Below are 22097 nucleotides of genomic sequence, written 5' to 3'. Positions count from 1 at the left end.
ATCACTAAATCAGAGAAGTTGATTGTAAGTATGCATTGGAGTGATTTACGATAAAATAGGACCAATAAATTCTAAAATGAATCAGAAAAAAATCGACAAAGGGTAATATATTAATATCAAGACGATATCAAGTACACCTGGCCTCTGCAACAACACAATGCGGCGATCAAGTCAAGGCATTGAGGATTCACAAAGCCAAAAAATAAAACAAGAACAAAAGAAAGAAAGAAGAAACCAAGATCTAAGGCACGCAGTAACCAACAGCAACATCAACCACTACCATGACAACACACATGATGCGAGAAGGTTCTCCAAAAGCAACGTCTTCAGAAAGATAAGGACGCATAAGTGTCACCGTTGCCGGATTTAATCAAACACTAAATCTTGTGTTTTCACCATGAGAGCAGAGCTGAGCAAAATTTTATGCCATGCCTTCAACAAGGTAACGATGTCAAAACACCGCCATTGCAGGTATGACCAACGAAGGTCACACCAAGGGTTTTCACCCTGAAACTCCAGTCCTGATACTGAATTAGCACCCCCAAAACACAGGCACAATGTTATGTCGCATCCGCTTGACCACCACCTTCATTCCTTTTGTCCTTGACAATGCCGCCCAGACCACTCGGCAACGAATATGCATCTCGTGCATGAGGACCATGGAACATGACATCTCAGAATGTCTTCAACCTGATTGTTGGGCTTTCCAACCACTGCTCACGCGCATGGTTGATCAACGCGACCAAAGTTGTGCTCATATGAGCTTGCCGTCGGGCGACGACACGACTGCCAAGCACCGCCAAAACCCATGTTAAGGGCCCCTCTGGCAGGCCCATGCCGTCCTTGCCATTAGCTGATGACAAGCTTGGGAAAATGAATCCCTTCAGTTGTCCAGCTGCACCCGTGGCCACGTAGTACCCCTGATCTGTTGTATTCTATTTCAAATCAGGGAAGAGTCGAATCGCAAGTGACTGCTGCTGCCATGGATGACATCTCCGTCTTTGATTCTTCAACCACCGGCGCAGATGTCGCCGCGGCCATCGCTGCTTGGATCCATAGGCAGCAGCCGGCCTACCCTCGCAGCCACCGCAGCGAAGCCACCACCAAAAAGTCCCGGGACCACCGTCCCGATTCCGATCTCCGCTGAACGCAAGGCCGTCTAGGGCCGCACCCCGCTAGGCATGATGAGGTCCTTGAAAAACATAACAAGGAATACCTTTTGAATTATTCCTAAGAGCGTCAAAACCTAGCAAGAAGATTTGGAGCATAGAAAAATAAGCAAGAAATATCTAATGAATATAAATAAAGAAGAATGTGGGCTACGAAAACTGCACATTGCCATGTAAAAAAATTACAGGAGCACCATACCATATGGGCAAAATGTTAGAGAATCTACAACCAGGTTCCTCAAATCCCCCTCAAACGTTCGTGGACGCGACTGGTCGGTGACCAGACAGGAGAGAGAAGGGAAAAAGTGATCCAACCGGACCCCTCACATCATCCCTATACGTCCAGACTGTCCTCGAACCCTCATACTGAGGACAAATGTAGGGAGAATATGAGGACTCACGGATTTGCCGGTCAGTCCGCCACGTAGGACGCGTCCCATCCCAGACTGCATTTTATCTTTGTTTATTTATTCTTTTCTCTCTTTCTCTTCATCTCCACCAATCACACGCACGTGAATGGACATATAAAGGAGAAAATGAGGAGTATGGCTGCATGGACGGACAAATAGAGGTTCAAAATGGACACGCTCGGTCACTGACCGGGCGCGTCCGTGGGTGTTTAGGGGGGCATATTTGTTAAGTCCGGCTATAAACGCTCTTAGAGGAGTATTAGGACAGTGGAAGTCAGCGTTTAACAACAAATTGATTGGCCATGTTAAGTGGCGAAGATCTTCCATGTCTACATACGTATTATTCTTTGTATCTTTCTCACAAGTAGAGACATCCAACATACATTATAGTATTTTCTCTCAAAAAACACCACACTACGGGTTCTTGGTATTCAGTTCTTTCTATGTAGATACAACCTTTAGTCATATGAATGATGTATTGAAAAGATTAATTTAAGGTGCATATATCCATGGTCATGTAAGTCACAAAGAGAATAATTTCTTGTGCTTTTTATTCATGCTCATGTAAGTGATGCCATGAAAAAGGTAATTCATGGTGAGGGCTAAAGTACTAATTGGCGACATATTATGGGAGGGTTGATTAACACCGAGGCTAGAAACCCAATGAAAGGAACCAAGAGCAACAACTTTATGATGGAGAAATCAGCTTCTAATAGCTACAATGGTAGAGCCTGACGTCACGCATGGACCCCGCAACTCCCAGTGGGTTTGGCCGAACCTAGAAGAAAACAAACAAACAAAAACATATGATTGGAAGTAGTAGTTCAAGAATTTACATAGCTGATAGCTTCTAGGACCTCCATTCTCAATGAAAACCGACATTTTTCAAGGAAAAACATCCTTCTCCAATCTAGAGCATTGCACGGCAAACATTTAGCTTTCCTTCCCTTTTCTGATTTTGTTGGTTTATAAGACTCTTGTATTCTTATGGCATTTATTACTATAAAACTACATGATGATAATATCATGCTTTTCCCACCAAACAAAAAATTAGAGGGTTATAAATGGAGTAGGGAATGATTGAGTCAAGATAAAATGATTAAGTAGGAAAACCATGCAAACAAGACTAAAAATGTATTGGAACAATAGAGATGCTTCTCGACTACGAAAATTCAAGCTTGCTGATATGGAAATATCACGGATGAGAATTCATGGAAGATGATTTCGGAGCCTGGAGCGTGTCAAAAAGGATCGTGTTCTACAAAGACGCCGACCAAAGGATCATGTTCTACACAGATGTTGAGCAATGCATGATGGTGTGTTGGGTTGACATGGTGTGGTGTGGTGCATGGTTGCAGTTGGACAAGTTCAACTAGTGTTAGACATATAGGATGGATAGCTTGGACAGTCTAGCATATTGACATGCATGACGGTTAAAATAAAAGATGATGGTGATATTGATGACAATGACATAGGAGAGTGATTAACCAACTTATCAGCGTGGAAACATATGGCGCATGCCTGAGGGCTTGTGCACTGAATCATGGCGATGGCGCGGGTTGATTCGAGATGATGTACACATGAGAGCTTAAAGTTGACGGGCACAGAGTGGCACGTACAACCACCATGGAATCATATTGAAGGTGGAGCTGAAGTCTAATGGAACACTTCACTCACCTGTTGGAGATGCCACAACATAAGATGTTAGAGATTGAAAGCCTATTTTAGTGCAAAAAATATGTAACATGTTGTTCGGGCTCGGTCGGGTGGTTCGAGGGATATGTGAAACTTGACATAGGTTGGTGATGACCGGTGGTTCTCTTCAGTGGGGGTTGAGGTGGTGTGGGTTAGTGATGACCCACAAATACAGGGGATCAATCACAGTCCTTTCAATAATTAAGAGTGTCAAACCCAATGATGAGCAGAAGGAACTGACAAACGGTTTTCGACAAGGTATTTTCTGCAAGCACTAAAATTATCAGTAACGAGTAGTTTGGTAGCAAGATAATTTGTAACAAGTGACAAGTAGCAGTAGTAACTACGGTGTAGCAAGGTAGCTTATCCTTTTAGTTGCAAAGGACAGGTCGGAACAATCTCTTATAATAAGCTAGGCATTCTTGAGGACACACGGGAATCTCATCTTGTCATTTTCATCATGTTCGTTTGATTCACGTTCACTACTTTAATAATTTGATATGTGGGTGGACCGGTGCTTGGGTGTTGTTCTTACTTGAACAAGCCCCCCACTTATGATTAACCCCTGTCGCAAGCATCCGCAACTACGAAATAAGAATTAAGGTAAATCTAACCATAACATTAAACATATGGATTCAAATCAGCCCCTTACGGAATAGCGCATAAACTAGGGTTTAAACTTCTGTCACTCTAGCAACCCATCATCTAATTACTACTCCACAATGCAATCCTTTAGGCCCAAAGATGGTGAAGTGTCATGTAGTCGATGTTCACATAACCACTAAGGGAATCAACAACATACATATCATCAAAATATCGAACGAATACCAAATTCAGATTGGTACAAGATGTATTCAACACTACTAGCAACCCTAGTTCATCTCTTGTATTCAATCTTTGTATCAAAACCTCTGATTGGTACAAGATGTATTCAACACTACTAGCAACCCTCAGGTACCAATCAGAGGTTTTGATACAAAGATTGAATACAAGAGATGAACTAGGGTTTGAGATGAGATGGTGCTTGTGAGATGTTGATGAAGATTGGTCCTCCCATGATGAGAGGGTCGTTGGTGATGATGATGGCTTCGATTTCCCCCTCCCGGAGGGAAGTTGATACATCTCCAACGTATCTATAATTTTTGATTGTTCCATGCTATTATATTATCCATCTTGGATGTTTTATGTGCATTTATATGCTATTTTATATGATTTTTGGGACTAACCTATTAACCTAGAGCCCAGTGTCAGTTTCTATTTTTTCTTGTTTTTGAGTTTTACAGAAAAGGAATACCAAATGGAGTCCAATTGACGTGCCAATTTTTGATGATTTTTTATGGACCAAAAGAAGCCCTCGAAGTAAAAGAGTTGGGCCAGAAGAGTCCTGAGCCGTCCACGAGGGTGGAGGGTGCGCCCTACCCCCCTGGGCGCGCCCCTATCTACTGGATGACTCGAAGACCCCCCTGGCGTAAGACCGACGCCAAAAATTCCTATAAATATAGAAACCCCCGCAAAGAAATCTAGATCGGGAGTTCCGCCACCGCAAGCCTCAGTAACCACCAAAAACCTCTTGAGAGCCCGTTCTGGCACCCTGCCAGAGATGGAATCCATCACCGATGGCCTTCTTCATCATCCCGGTGCTCTCCATGACGAGGAGGGAGTAGTTCACCCTCGGGGCTGAGGGCATGTACTAGTAGCTATGTGTTTGATCTCTCTCTCTCTCTCTCTCTCTCTCTCTCTCTCTCTCTCGTGTTCTTGATATGGTACGATCTTGATGTACCGCAAGCTTTGCTATTATAGTTGGATCTTATGATGTTTCTCCCCTCTACCCTCTTGTAATGGATTGAGTTTTCCCTTTGAAGTTATCTTATCAGATTGAGTCTTTAAGGATTTGAGAACACTTGATATATGTCTTGCATGTGTTTATCCGTGGTGACAGTGGGATATTCACGTGATCTACTTGATGTATGTTTTGGTGATCAACTTGCGGGTTCAGTGACCTTGTGAACTTATGCATAGGGGTTGGCACAAGTTTTCCTTTGACTCTCCGGTAGAAACTTTGGGGCACTCTTTGAAGTACTTTGTGTTGGTTTGAATAGATGAATCTAAGATTGTGTGATGCATATCTTATAAACATACCCACAGATACTTGAGGTGACATTGGAGTATCTAGGTGACATTAGGGTTTTGGTTGATTTGTGTCTTAAGGTGTTATTTTACTACGAACTCTAGGGTTGTTTGTGACACTTATAGGAATAGCCCAATGGATCGATCGAAAAGAATAACTTTGAGGTGGTTTCGTACCCTACAATAATCTCTTTGTTTGTTCTCCGCTATTAGTGACTTTGGAGTGACTCTTTGTTGCATGTTGAGGGATAGTTATATGATCCAATTATGTTATTATTGTTGAGAGAACTTGCACTAGTGAAAGTATGAACCCTAGGCCTTATTTCCTACCACCGCAATACCGTTTTCGCTCACTTTTATTACTTGTTACCTTGCTGTTTTTATATTTTCAGATTACAAATACTCATATCTACCATCCATATTGCACTTGTATCACCATCTCTTCGCCGAACTAATGAACCTATACAATTTACCATTGTATTGGGTGTGTTGGGGACACAAGAGACTCTTTGTTATTTGGTTGCATGGTTGTTTGAGATAGACCATCTTCATCCTATGCCTCCTACGGATTGATAAACCTTAGGTCATCCACTTGAGGGAAATTTGCTACTTTCCTACAAACCTCTGCACTTGGAGTCCCAACAATGTCTACAAGAAGAAGGTTGTGTAGTAGACATCAAGCACTTTTCTGGCGCCGTTGCCGGGGAGATTAGTGCTTGGAGGTATATATTTAAATCATGCAATTGAATCTTTTTGTTTCTTGTTTTATGACTAGATTAGTTTATAAAAGAAAACCACAAAAAATTGGAATTGAGGGTGCCTCACATGCTTCATCTTTTTAATGTCTTTCGTGAAAATGATGGGAAGGAAAATTGTGCTCAAGTGCTAGAAGAAGAATGCATTAAAATGTTTGGCAATAAATCTTTGAAAGATGAGCATGATTGCAATGTTGTTAGTATGAATCCTTTGAATATCCATGATGCTAATGATATGCAAAGCCACAAGCTTGGGGAAGGTATGTTTGATGAAGATGATATTTTTTGTCCCCCAAGTTTTGATGAGCAAATTTATTATGATGAAAGCATGCCTCCTATCTATGATGATTATATTGATTAAAGTGGACTTGGAGAGGTCATGACTTTATTTAGTGATGAATCTACTATTTCGGAAGAGGTTCCAATTGATTATGAGAACAAAGTTGCTATATATGATGATTATTGTGATAACATGCATGCTATAAAGAATAATGATAACCATGAATCTTGTCATCATGATTTTAATTTTCAATTGGATTATGCCTCACATGATATTTGTTGAGTTTGCTCCGACTACTATTCATGAGAAGAAATTTGCTTATGTGGAGAGTAATAAAATTTGTACGGTTGCAGATCATGAAAAGAATGATTTATGTGATGGTTATATTGTTGAATTCATTCATGATGCTACTGAAAATTATTATGAGGCAGGATTATATGCTTGTAGGAATTGCAATAATATCAAGTTTCCTCTCTATGTGTTGAAAATCTTGAAGCTATGCTTGTTTTGCTTTCCTATGCTAGTTGGTTCTTGTTCCCATAAGTTGTTTGCTCACAAAATCCCTATGCATAGGGAGTGGGTTAGACTTAAATGTGCTAGTCATATGCTTAATGATGCTCCCATTATGTTTCAATTCTTATCTTCTATGTGAGCATCATTGTCATCATCATGCCTAGCTAAAAAGGCATTAAAGGAAAGCGCTTGTTGGGAGAAAACCCAGTATTTACCCCTACTGTTTTTGTGTGTACACATGATTAAGCTACTGTAGTAATAATATTTTATAGCTTTTGTTTCAATAACATGCCAAGTAGAACCTTTGGGAAGACTTGGGTGAAAGTTAATGTGATCTTGCTGTAAAAAACAGAAACTTTGCGCTCACGAGATTAGCTGGCATTTATTACAGAAGAGTGCTTTTAAGTTTATTACTTTTGCAGAATATTACTAGAAAAATTTCCTCACGTCCACCAATTTAATTTAGAATTTTTGGAGTTACAAAAGTATTCGAGAGTTGCAGATTAATACAGATTGTTCTGTTTTTGATAGATTCTGTTTTCTATGTGTTGTTTGCTTATTTTGATGAATTTATGAGTAGTATCGGAGGATATGAACAATAGAGAAGTTGGAATACAGTAGATATTACACCAATATGAATAAAGAATGTGTAAGTGCATCTAGTGCCCCTTAGTGATTTTGGTGTATTGAAGACTTATAGGTTAAGGGACTGATGCATTTGTGAGTGTACATAGGTCTATAAGTCTATGAGGAGTTTGATATTTACAGAGAAAGTCGACCCCTAAAAATGAAGTTCTTCAACTGAAGACTTTGGATTTCTGGAGACTTTCTGAAGACTTTGAAAGTGAAGAAATTGGGTGTGACCTTGAAAACTTGGCAATCATTCGAGGAACATGAAGCGTGAAGACTTTTGTTTGCGTAGTTTCATTTTCTCTTTCTTGAGTCATATGAAACACCGTACTGTTAAAGGGGGCCGAGGAAATACGAAGGAAAAATTTCCATATGATGCTCAACTCAAAATCCTACACCTACCAATCCCTTCGAGTGAAGCCATTGGAGATCTCATACAGTTCAGTCATTTTCTTCAGTGACAGAGATGAAGTTCTTCTGGTCTCTGAGGAATTTATTCTGACTGAGGAGTTAGGAATTTGCCAGTGCGGATTGCCTACATAGTGAGGAACATGATAGCCCTGAGGAATTTAAGAATCAAAATTCCGACCGTTGCTATGCTATGCGCCAGTTGTCCCAGAATATCTACCCACCTAACGGTCATATCATTGAAGGGCATTTATGTCTTATCATGTCGGGTTGCTCCCTAGGCTATAAATAGCCGCCCCCTACAACCACTAGCTGGTTGGCTGCTCCGAGAGAAACTGACACTTGTCATTTGAGAGCATACCATCCTCCGAGGACTTTGAGCGAAAATCATCAAGTGAGGAAAACCCAAACCCAACACACCTACAACCCAAAGTCATTGAGCATCACTGAAGAGATTGATCCTGCGTGGATCCGACGCTTGTTACCTTTGAAGACTGTGCTTCTTCCAGACGGTTAGGCATCATGGTCTAGAGCATCCAAGAGGAATTGTGGATCGCTGAGTGACCTAGTCTGTGAAGGTTTGGAAGTCACCTGAAGACTTACCACGAGTGATTGGGCGAGGTCTGTGTGACCTTAGCTCAAGGAGAATACGGTGAGGACTGTGTGTCCGGGACTGTATGTCCTTGAGTTTAAATACTCAGCCGCTCCAACCAGATGTACAACTAAGACAGCAGTTGGAACTGGTCTACCAAATCATTGTCTTCACCAAGCTTACTGGTTCTATTTCCTCAACTCTTTCAATTCCTCATTTCTGTTGTTGTGTGCTTGTTCATATCTGTTTGAAGACTTTGACTGAAGACTTTTCTCAATTTCCTCGGTTCAATTTCCTCGGTTCAATTTCCTCAGTCTATCCGTCTTCATCCTGTGTTATCCTGTGCTTACGCTTTCTGTACTCTGTGCTTGTCTTCATTTCATCATGATGACTATGCTTGTGTTCTGCTATGTTTACTTTTGAGTACTTATTCCGCTGCAAGTAGTTCTTCATTTAGGAATTTCCTCACCAGCAAATTCCTCAGTGAAGAATCCATAAAAATCGCCTATTCACCCACCCTCTAGTCGATATAACGCACTTTCAATTGGTATCAGAGCAAGGTTCTCCCTTGTTCTGTGTGATTTTGGTTTAACCGTCTGGAGTTTTAGTTATGTCGACTGCAGGAATGAGGAATTTATCCTGCCCCATCTTTGACGGTCATGAGTATCCTTGGTGGAAGGCCTTGATGAAGAAGCTACTCATGGCTATGGACAGCAAACTGTGGACTGTCACTGAGATTGGTCTTACCGATCTATGCAAGATGGCAGAGGCTGATGACATTCGCAAGTACACTCTACTCAACCTCACAGCGAAGGATGTCATATGCTTCTGTTTGTCCCAAAATCAGTTCAGGAACGTCATGCATCTCAATCACGCGAAGCTAATCTGGGACCGACTCTTTGAGGTCTATGAAGGTCATCGAACTCGTCATGATCCTTAGTTTGAAGATTACAAGGAATCTCTCAATACGATGAAATTCGAACCAGAATCATCATCTTCTTCACCATGTCTTATGGCAAAAAGTGCTAAGGTAACCGAATGCTACCTATCCGAGTCCAGTGATGATGAATCTGGAGATGAATTTGGACCCAGCTATGTCAAACTTGCTTCCCTTGGCACTAAACAACAAAGAGCTTTGGAAAAAGTTTAATACATGCTAAATAAGAGCGATGATATGTTGGGTGAAGAAATGGATCAGTCAAAAGCTTTGGCTGAGAGTCCTCAGAGACTTCAGTCCAAGTTTGACACCCTTCAAGGTCATCATAACACTCTCTTATCTAATCACGAGAAGCTTTCTTATGAATTTCTTCAAAGAAAGCAAGATCTTGAGAAACTGAGAGTGGATTATGAAGATCTTTAGAAGGAGCACGACTCATTACTTGCTCAACAAATCAGCGCTACTCAGGAAGAATTTGTTCCTCCATGTCTGAAGTGCATTGAACGTGAAACTGCGAATTCTTCACCTGAATGTTCAAATGCTTCTAATGCTACAAATTCTTCACCTGTCTCTGCTATCACTAATTCCTCATCTGAGGACATTGCTAGTATCACTTATGATGCAGGGCTGAAGGAATTGTACATGACAGGCATGTACAAAAGCCTCAAAGGGCATCAGACTCTTTGTGATGTGCTTAAAAAGCAGATCCTCAACAAGAACCCTAGGAAAGAGGGTATTGCCTTTGAGAGGAAACTCAATGCTGATGGAACATATTGGAAGCCCGAGCAGTACCCCAAAACCTCATGGGTTGCTGCAAAGGGACCTCCAGTTGATCCATCCAATTTATCTGGCTTTACATGTGAATATCCTCATTCTTCTGATGAGTCATTTGACTCCAACTATAAACTATTCAAGAATCAGAATGGTGAAGTATTTGCTAGATATGTTGGCACTAATTGCAAGAATGATTCCCCTATGAAGAAAATCTGGGTTCCCAAAAGTTGCCTTGAAAGTCTTCAGGTGAATGTCCTCATGACACCACATGTGAATAATAGGAACTCCAGATCAAATTCTTCATATGGACCAAATTCTTCACGTGGATCAAATTTCTCAAAAGGATCAAAGTCCTCATATGATCATCATCGGGCTAACCCCTCTGTTTCGCAGGATAGAGCTAAGGGCTATGAATATGAGCATTATTATTCTAATCATTATGTTCATAAGTCCTCGAAGAATTTCTCTGCTTATTCATATGCTTATCCTAACCCCTCTTATGTGAAACGAAGTGGACTAGCTTCTATGCCACCTTTCTCATATGGTGCTCGCAGAGTGATGAATTCTTTGCCACCTCTTGAGATGTGGGCGGTGAAGAAAAAGAACTAATCTCTTATGCATGTTTAGGTCTCCAGACGTGCTTGAAACATCTCAAGAATTTGTTGGATACCTGAAGATTGCCTGAAAGGACGCAGGCTAATTATGAAGAAATGAACTTTCATTTCTCACGTCCTCATACTGTTTTATCTGTTCTTCTGCTTGATGAAATTGATCTGATGATATTGATGTCATATTCTTCACTAATGAAGTATATGAGTTCGTAAGTTGCACTAATTCATATGCCGGATGATCAACCCAAAGCAAATGAGTGGGTCCTCGATAGTGGATGTACGAATCACATGACTGGTGACAAGAATCTATTGATGGATGCTCCTTTATCACCATCGCATCTGAAGCATATCATCTTCGCTGACAAAGCCAAAAGTTAGGTATTGGGTCTAGTTAAGGTTGCGATCTCAAAGGATCGACACATGGACAAAGTCATGCTTGTCAAGTCCTTAGGATACAACCTCATGTCTGTCTCAATGCTTTGTGATCTTGATATGGTTGTTGTCTTTGGCAAATATCGTTGTCTTGTGATCATGGAAGCTGACAATTCCAAAGTCTTCGAAGGCTTTAGGAGAGGAGACTTGTACATTGTTGATTTCTCTACAGGACCACAACCGGCCGTATGCGTACTTGCAAAAGCCTCAGAAGGCTGGCTATGTCATTGATGACTTGGTCATGCTGGCATGAGGAATTTGCACACGCTTGCGAAGAAGAAGCATGTCATTGGCATTGAGAATGTCAAATTCCTCAAGGATCACTTATGCGGAGCCTGTGAAGCTGGAAAGATGACAAAGGCCAAGCATCCAGCAAAGACTATCATGACTACCACTCGGCCATTTGAATAACTTCACATGGATCTCCTTGGTCCTAATCATCATTCCGCTGTTACAAATTATGCATCTCTATATGGCTTTGTTATTGTTGATGATTATTCTCGTTACACATGGGTGCACATTGTCACTTACAAACATGAGGAGCAAGAAGTATTCAAACGATTTTCCTTGAGGGCTTGAACCAACTTTGGTGTGAAGATCAAGCACATCAGAAGTGACAATGGGACTGAGTTCAAGAATTCCGGTCTTGATGACTATCTTGATGAACTTGGTATTACTCATGAGTTATCTGCTCCTTATACTCCTCAGCAGAATGGCGTCGTGGAGCGCAAGAACAGAACTCTTGTTGAGATGGCTCGCACTATGCTTGATGAATACAAGACGCCTCGTCGTTTCTGGATTGAGGCAATTGATACTACGTGCCACATCATCAACAGAGTATATCTTCACAAATTCTTCAAGAAGACTGCTTATGAACTCCTCACTGACAAGAAAACCAATGTGAGTTACTTCAAAGTCTTCGGTGATAAATGTTGGATTAGAGATCCTCATCACAATTCTAAATTTGCACCGAAAGCACATGAGGGTTTTATGCTTGGTTACGGAAAGGACTCGCACACCTACAAAGTCTTCAACAGCGTTCTCCACAAGGTTGTTGAAACTATAGATGTGCGGTTCGATGAAACTAATGGCTCACAAAAAGAGCACCTACCTACTGTGTTAGATGAACCAATACCTGAGGAATCTATCAAGTTCAATGCTACTGAGGATGTCATTCCTATCGAAGAATCTACTGAAGAATTCATTCCAGAACATGAAGAACGTCGAGCTGGCGCACCTGAAGAAAATGGTGCTGAGGAAAATGCTCCTGAAGAAAATGCGGATCAAATTCCTCGAAGGCAACCCGCTCATCCTCGCATTGCAAACAAAGTGCAAGTCGAGAAGATCATCGATGACATTGAAGCACCAGGTCCTCTCACATGCTCAAAAGCTTCACATTTGTCTAACTTTTGTGGGCACTTTGCTTTTCTCTATCACAGAGCCCACTAAGGTAGATGAAGCATTTCTGGAGCCTGAGTGGATTCACGCTATGCAAGAAGAATTACACCAGTTCGAGCTCAACAACGTCTGGGAACTGGTCAAACATCCAGATCCTCGCAAGCACAACATCATTGGCACAAAGTGGATCTACGGCAACAAGCAAGATGAAAATGGCCTTGTGGTGAGGAATAAGGCACGACTTGTAGCTCAAGGCTACACACAGGTTGAAGGAATTGACTTCGATGAAACTTTTGCACCTGTTGCTAGACTTGAGGCTATTCGCATATTACTTGCTTATGCTAACCATCATGATATTATATTACAACAAATGGATGTGAAAAGTGCTTTCCTCAATGGTAAGCTTGAGGAAGAAGTATATGTTGCTCAACCCCCAGGTTTTGAAGATCCAAAGCATCCTGACAAAGTCTTCAGACTCAATAAGGCCCTGTATGACCTCAAGCAGGCCCCTCGGGCGTGGTATGATACTTTGAAGGAATTCCTCATGAAGAAAGGCTTCAAACCCGGTTCACTTGACCCAACTCTTTTCACTAAATCTTATGATGGTGAATTGTTTGTGTGCCAAATTTATGTTGATGATATCATTTTTGGCTGTACTGACCAACGTTACAGTGATGAATTTCCCTATATGATGAGTGAAGAATATCAAATGTCTATGATGGGAGAATTGAAATTCTTTTTAGGTCTTCAAATTCGTCAAGAGTGCAATGGCATATTCATATCTCAGGAGAAATACCTCAAGGATGTATTGAGGAAATTCGGCATGCAAGATTGCAAAGGGGTCAAAATTCCAATGCCCACAAATGGCCATCTATGCACTGATGAAAATGGTAAAGACTTTGATCAAAAGCTATACTGTTCCATGATTGGCTCTTTATTGTACCTATGTGCATCTAGGCCGGATATTATGCTTAGTGTTTGCATGTGTGCCTGATTTCAAGCTAAACCAAAGGAATCCCACCATAAGGCTGTGAAGCATATTCTTCGATATCTAGCTCACACACCAACACTTGGATTATGGTATCCCAAGGGCTCCTCATTTGATCTCATTGGATATTCTTACTCTGACTATGCTGGTGATCGTGTGGACCGCAAGTCAACGTCAGGCACATGCCATTTCCTTGGACGATCTTTGGTTTGTTGGTCCTCGAAGAAACAGAATTGCGTATCACTCTCCACTGCAGAAGCTGAGTACATTGCTGCTGGATCGTGTTGTGCTCAATTACTATGGATGGATCAAACACTCAAGGACTATGGCATCAACGTGACGAATGTGCCTCTCTATTGCGACAATGAGAGCGCTATCAAGATTGCTCATAACCCAGTTCAGCACTCGAAGACCAAGCACATCCAGATTCGTCATCATTTTCTTCGTGATCATGTGTTGAAGGGCGACATCTCCATCGACCACGCAAAAACTGAAGACCAGCTAGCCGATATCTTCACTAAGCCCTTGGATTAGAAGAGATTTAGCAAGTTGCGGTGTGAGCTAAATATCCTAGAATCTTTGAATGTTCTCTGAAAAGGACACACATCCTAACACTTATGCCGACTTGATGACTTAGATGCTCAACACACAAAGTAACGTTTTTCTTCAAGCAATGAAGACTAACCCTCTAAGTGTGAAGAAATTAATAAAGAAATTGATTCTCAGAGCCCTACGACAATTGTACGCGGTGTCTGAAATCAGCTTTCTTATACGGTGGGTTACGCCACCAACCAAAGTTGAAAATCTTCAATTTGAGTTTTTCTTCGTTTTTTGAAATTCCTCAGTTTTTCAAATTCTTCAACTTTGCATTGTCTACACTCCTTCCAGTGTTGTTCTTCATTTGAATATATATATGAGTTTATGTCCTCTACGGCATTCACTTATTGCTGATTCTTCAAGTTGATTTCTTCTGCTAAGTGAATGTGATCGGACCCTTCCCCCTCTATGCTAAACTCAACCCAGTCTGTTCACAAATTCTTCATGTGCGTTCTATGTTGAAACTCGTTTAAAATCTTCACTGTGTCCTTGACAGCTGAAGAAATTGCGAACGGTACTTTTAACTTATCTTATCTAAATTTTCGGCTTTGCCGCTCAAACCATTCCGCATCCCACGACAATACTTATCTATTCACCCATGATCTTACACGATCGCCACCTCTCAGTACGTGGGGGACACATGTCAAGCGAATGAGAAGGGCCAGTGGCACGTTCGTCCGATTTCGTCAGGCGTACAGTTTTTTCACTCCCACTATAAATACCCCCGCCTCTTCCTCACTTCGTTTTTACTCCGCTCGTTCTCACTCCCGCTCGAGTTTCTCAAACTCTAGCGCCGCTGCTACTTCATCATCACCGGTGAGGAAGAGCTTCACTGCCTCGACCTCGTCGCCGTCGTACTCGCGCCGGTTGCGGATTTCTTCACTCCGCTGCTGCCGTAGCTGTCTTCCTCTGCTGAGTTAGGGTGTGGAAGATCTAAACTGACAAACTTCACATCTACACTTCCCAGTTCGTCATGTTCTTCATCAAGGAGAAGTTGCACACCTCTTCAGAAACTTCAGTTGTTCATATTCATCAGCTGAAGAAAATGGCTGACGGTAAGAAGCCACGGAAGGATGTAAAGAGGCCTGAGGTCAACACAACATTTGAGATCCCTGATGACATTTATGCTGGATACTGCACACCCCTGAGGAAGATAAAAATCAGCGCAAGGTGCGCATTCAAAAGATTGAGAAGAGATGGGCACGGGAATGGAGGGACTACAGAAGTCACTCCCAAGTATATGAAGAAATTCGCACTCAACCCTCCATGCCCAAGACCTCCATTGGCACAAGGCCAATTGGCAGATCCCACTAGCCTCAAGCGCGGTGAGGATTATCCTGATGAATGGGCAAAGTGCGAGGCCAAACTGGCCAAACAAGCAAAGGAAGCAGTGAGAAAATTTAATGAAGACTCTACTACTGCTGCTGCCGCTGCTGAGGCCTCTGCTAGCAAGCCGAAGAAGGCCATGGATAATAAGCCTGCTCACAAGCCAAGTGCTTCACCCTCAATGCCCTCGCGGCCAATTCCTCAATCTGCTCCTCCTTCAAAGTCCTCAGCTCCTCCGACAAAGTCTTCAGCTGCTCCGACTAAATCCTCTGCACCTGTGCATCTCGCCACGTGCCAAAGGACTACATGCATCTCAATTGCCTCAGGAGCTTCTGCGAGTTCCTCAGCTGCACCAAATTCCTCAACTGGCCCCTCTCTGCTGAAGAAAAAGGCCACTGCTGGACGAGGCCCTCGACCAAGTCCTCATAAGAAGTAGGTCGTCTTTCAAGTGCCTTCTGATGATGAGGCCGATGATGAAGAACTTGCCGAAATCATCAGAGACAGGCAGGCCAGGGCCGCTAGAGCCAAAGGCAGCAATGTGCCACTGTTATTGGATCCAAAGTTGATCCTAGACTTCATTGATCTATGGCACAAGGACCCAAACACGCCTTTGCCAGAGATGAACCTCACTCCTGGTCAAAGTCATGTTTTGATTGCCTTTATTGAAGAAGAGAAGTGGAAATTTGAAGAAGGAAGAAGACTGAAGAAAGCGCAGTACAAGAAGCAGCGCTACCTAAAGCACAATGTCCTCACTCTTACCCCTGATCAACTCGTTGCCTTGCAAGCTGAGATCAAGCAACTGAGTGATGAATTCAATCGCTACTATGCTGATTGGAAGGGCGCCAGGGTCCGGTTCGTCAAGCTGACGAAGAAATTCACTTCAAGTGCTGCTGCACCTGTGCACATTGAAGTCACTTCGGCTGAAGCATCTGCTCAGCCCACTGAAGAACATGCCAGCACCGCTGATGACAATTAGGCTGCTGAAGAAAATTAAAAGTACCAGGGCTGATGACTGCATTCCAGCCACTGAAGAAATTGCCAGGGCATCCACTAGTGGTGCGCCTGAAGAAAGTGAAGAAGTCAGGGTAACTACATCAGTTGCGCCTGAAGAAACTGAACCAAATTCCTCTACTCCTCCTATGCCTACACCAACTCCGATACTTCCATCTGCATTAGATGCGAAGAAGACCAAGGCTGCAGAGCATGCAGCTGTGAAGAAAAGGAAGGCATCAACTTCATCAGATTCTTCAGCTCCGAAGAGGATGAAGACTTTGACAAGCTCTATTAACAACCCAATTGATGCTATTCCTATCTCCTTCATGCCATCAAAGGACCTTGTTCCTTTTGGTGGAGATTATGTGATTCCAAGCAAATCCGATGAAGAGAATCCTTCTGCTGCTTCGTCAGAGCAGTTGGATGAAGAAATTGAAGTGGATACAATCCCTTCAGCACCAGTTGTCTCCTCGCCTATGCCTCAGTTCACTGCTGAAGAGGCCGGCATTGAAGAAATGGAAGATGAGGATGTGGACATTGGTTGTACCACACCTGTGCTGAATGATGACTTTTGGGAAAGTTAGCACCCCAACTCTCCGATGTTCACTCCACTTCAAGAAATTCCTCAGTCCCCTGCTGCTACTGAAGTACAAATGGGATCTGAAGAACTACATGCATCCCCGTCTGTCCATGAAGAAATTCCAGCCACTAGTGCTGAACAAAATGTAAATGAAGAATTGAAGACCCAGGCTACAGCTGAAGAAGAGCCTAAAATTCCTCAGTATGTGGATCCTGAGATTGTGATTCCTGAGGTGGTGATGCATTTGACTGATACTCCTCAGCCCAAGCCAAAGGATCCCTTCTCAAAGAAGCAGAAATTCAAGGTTGATGAATTCTTCGGCGAGCATGTTTTCTTCACTGAATTCAACCCTTATGACAATGCTCGTCTTAGAAGGAAGCGTTTCTGGACTGCCAGCCAGGCCAATTTCTATTCTTCACTGCTTTTCAACAAGGACAAAGTCTTCGATCACGAGCATATTCCTCACGTGGACATGGAATCAATGCCTTTCTTCTCTCAAGTCCTCAGTATGCTTCATGATGCAGGACTGCTCAACTTTTGCTCTGACATAGTTGATTGGAATGAAGAGCTTATTCTTCAGTTCTACGCAACACTGCACATCACAGGTGATGCTGATGATATCAACACTTGGGTGTTGGACTGGATGACCAAAAACACTCATTACAAGGCACCGGCCTCTGAATTACTTCATGCCCTGCCAATCAGTCCTCCACCTGAAGGTGCTCGTTGTCTGTACCAAGAGCCTGAACTCACTGCTCATTACATGCAAGTGCTCATGAAGCCTCTGAAGCCTGGTCAAGCCCCAAGGACAAAATTCCTCGTGAAGGAATTGTTGTATGTGCCAAGAACCGTCTATCGCATTCTGACGAAGACTATGAGTCCTATCAAAGGCCACGACTTATCTGATGAGGAAATTATTGGCATCATGAAGAATATGCTATTCAACATCATGCATGGCATCCCTGTCAACTATCATGATTTCTTCATGAGGACTCTGGCAAATGTTGCACTTTCTCCGTTTGAGCTGAAGCCTTATGCTCCTTGGATCATGAGATTCCTCAGAACAAGGTCTTCACTCAACTACAAAGCTGACTTTCAGAATCACCTCAGCTACTTGCCCCCGATTGAAGTCCTCAAGCGGACATATTCCTCAGCTGATAAGAAGGGCAAGGCACTAGCTGTTATCGATGAAGGTATTCGTCCATTGGATGGTCAGTTCCGCAAAGCTGCATCTTATTCCACCAATGATGACTCTGCCACTCATGATTCTGCTGCCAATGCATCCAAGCCAAATCCTCAAGCCACTGCTCCTCGTGTGATGACTAACCGAGAGCTGCTTCTTAGTCTTCACCAGAAGGTGGATCAAAACCACAAATAGGTTAAGCGTCAGTTTGGATCTATTTTTCACAACATGACTTCTACACATAATGCAGTGAAGAAAAACCATTACTACCTCCATGAAGTCTTGGATCACACCTAGGCTATTCTGTCACATCTATATGGTGAAGAAGATTTGAAGCAAATGGGTTTCAAGGAAGATTTTGACTGGTCTCCTCCTCCACCGAAGAAATGCAAGAAGGTCAAGGTTCCTTCCTTGGTCGCCAGTTCATACTCTTCATCACGCGACACGGACGAGTATGAAGACTTGGACGACACTGCAACAGGCCCTACAATGACACAAGACCCCAACAACGCTGGCGCTCCTCCATCATCATGATATTCTTCAGGGGCATTAGTCCTCATTTTCAACCCTTTTGGTCATTCGATGACAAAGGGGGAGAAATTTGAGTTAGTCTTCAAGCGGGTCTATCTTATATGGGCGTTTTTTTCTAAGTTACAACTCTCGTTCTTTTGATGACTTTGCTGGATCGAGTTGTAATCTTAAACTCTATGGTGGCCTGATACTTTTGCTGAGTTCTTCTGCATGCTTATTCCTCATTAATGTCTATGCACGCATGCTGAATTACATCAGTCACCATATTTCATCATGCATTTCAAATTCTTCATAATATATGTCAAATGCGTGTATGGATTACAAGATATAGGGGGAGATCTCCATGATTATACTTTTCAGGTGTGCATTGCTTCAAAAGCAAATTCCTCAATATGCACATCTTCAGGGGGAGTTCTTCTATATCTTGCAATCAAATTCCTCGACATTAGTATTTACACTTCATATGTTTATCCCCATTGAAAACTTAACCTATATTGTCATCAATCACCAAAAAGGGGGAGATTGTAAGTGCATCTAGTGCCCCTTAGTGATTTTGGTGTATTGAAGACTTATAGGTTAAGGGATTGATGCGTTTGTGAGTGTACATAGGTCTATAAGTCTATGAGGAGTTTGATATTTACAGAGAAAGTCGACCTCTAAAAATGAAGTTCTTCAACTGAAGACTTTGGATTTCTTGAAGACTTTCTAAAGACTTTGAAAGTGAAGAAATTGGGTCTGACCTTGAAGACTTGGCAATCATTCGAGGAACATGAAGCATGAAGAATTTTGTTTTCGTAGTTTCATTTTCTCTTTATTGAGTCATAGAAAACACCATACTGTTAAAGGGGGTCGAGGAAATACTAAGGAAAAATTTCCATGTGATGCTCAACTCAAAATCCTACACATACCAATCCCTTCGAGTTAATCCATTGGAAATCTCATATAGTTCAGCCATATTCTGCTGTGACAGAGACGAATTCTTCTGCTTAATGAGGAATTTGTTCTGACTGAGGAGTTAGGAATTCGCTAGTGCGGATTGCCTACACAGCGAGGAACATGATAGCCCTGAGGAATTTAAGAATCAAAATTCCGACCATTTCTATGCTATGCGCCAGCTGTCCCCAAATATCTATCCACCTAATGGTCATATCATTGAAGGGCATATATGTCTTATCATGTCGGGCTGCTCCCTAGGCTATAAATAGCCGCCCCTACAACCACTAGCTGGTTGGCTGCTCCGAGAGAAACTGACACTTGTCATTTGAGAGCATCCCATCCTCCGAGGACTTTGAGCGAAAATCATCAAGTGAGGAAAACCCAAACCCAACACACCTACAACCCAAAGTACATTGAGAATCACCGAAGAGATTGATCCTGCATGGATCCGACACTTGTTACCTTTGAAGACTATGCTTCTTCCAGACGGTTAGGCGTCATGGTCTAGAGAATCCAAGAGGAATTGTGGATCACCAAGTGACCTGGTCTGTGAAGGTTTGGAAGTCACCTGAAGACATACCACGAGTGATTGGGCGAGGTCTGTGTGGCCTTAGCTCAAGGAGAATACAGTGAGGACTGTGTGTCCAGGACTGTGTGTCCTCGAGTTTAAATACTCAGCCGCTCCAACCAGACATACAACTGAGATAACAGTTGGAACTGGTCTACCAAATCATTGTCTTCACCAAGCTTACTGGTTCTATTTCCTCAACTCTTCCATTTCCTCATTTCTGTTGTTGTGTGCTTGTTCATATCTGTTTGAAGACTTTGACTGAAGACTTTTCTCAATTTCCTAGGTTCAATTTCTTCAGTCTGTCCGTCTTCATCCTGTGTTATCCTGTGCTTATGCTTTCTGTACTCTGTGCTTGTCTTCATTTCATCATGATGACTATGCTTGTGTTCTACTGTGTTTACTTTTGAGTACTTATTCCGCTGCAAGTAGTTCTTCATTTAGGAATTTCCTCACCAACAAATTCCTCAATGAAGAATCCATAAAAATCTCCTATTCACCCCCCTCTAGTCGATATAACGCACTTTCAATTGGTATCAGAGCAAGGTTCTCCCTTGTTCTGTGTGATTTTGGTTTAACCGCCTGGAGTTTTAGTTATGTCGACTGCAGGAATGAGGAATGTATCCTGCCCCATCTTTGATGGTCATGAGTATCCTCGATGGAAGGCCATGATGAAGAAGTGACTCATGGCTATGGACAGCAAACTGTGGACCGTCACTGAGATTGGTCTTACCGATCTATGCAAGATGGCGGAGGCTGATGACATTTGCAAGTACACTCTACTCAACCTCACAGCGAAGGATGTCATCTGCTCCTGTTTGTCCCAAAATCAGTTCAGGACCGTCATGCATCGCAATCACGCGAAGCTAATCTGGGACCGACTCTCTGAGGTCTATGAAGGTCATTGAACTCGTCATGATCCTTAGTTTGAAGATTACAAGGAATCTCTCAATGCGATGACATTCGAACCAGAATCATCATCTTCTTCACCATGCCTTATGGCAGGTAACCGAATGCTACCTATCCGAGTCCAGTGATGATGAATCTGGAGATGAATTTGGACCCAGCTATGTCAAACTTGCTTCCCTTGCCACTAAACAACAAAGAGCTTTGGAAAAAGTTCAATACATGCAACATAAGAGAGATGATATGTTGGGTGAAGAAATGGATTAGTAAAAAGCTTTGACTGAGAGTCTTCAGAGACTTCAGTCCAAGTTTGACACCCTTCAAGGTCATCATAACACTCTCTTATCTGATCACGAGAAGGTTTCTTATGAATTTCTTCAAAGAAAGCAAGATCTTGAGAAGCTAAGAGTGGATTATGAAGATCTTCAGAAGGAGCGCGATTCATTATTTGCTCAACAAATCAGCATTACTCAGGAAGAATTTGTTCCTCCATGTCTGAAGTGCATTGAACGTGAATCTGCTAATTCTTCACCTGAATGTTCAAATGCTTCTAATGCCACAAATTCTTCACCTGTCTCTGCTATCACTAATTCCTTATCTGAGGACATTGCTAGTATCACTGATGATGCAGGGATGAAGGAATTATACATGACAGGCTTGTACAAACGCCTCAAAAGGCATCAAACTCTTTGTGGTGTGCTTAAAAAGCAGATCCTCAACAGGAACCCTAGGAAAGAGGGTATTGCCTTTGAGAGGAA

Source organism: Triticum dicoccoides, chromosome 5B (genome assembly GCF_002162155.2).
Source record: "Triticum dicoccoides isolate Atlit2015 ecotype Zavitan chromosome 5B, WEW_v2.0, whole genome shotgun sequence".
Taxonomy (NCBI): Eukaryota; Viridiplantae; Streptophyta; class Magnoliopsida; order Poales; family Poaceae; genus Triticum; species Triticum dicoccoides.
The sequence above is the reverse complement of the archived record's forward strand: the minus strand, read 5'-3'. Positions refer to the sequence as shown.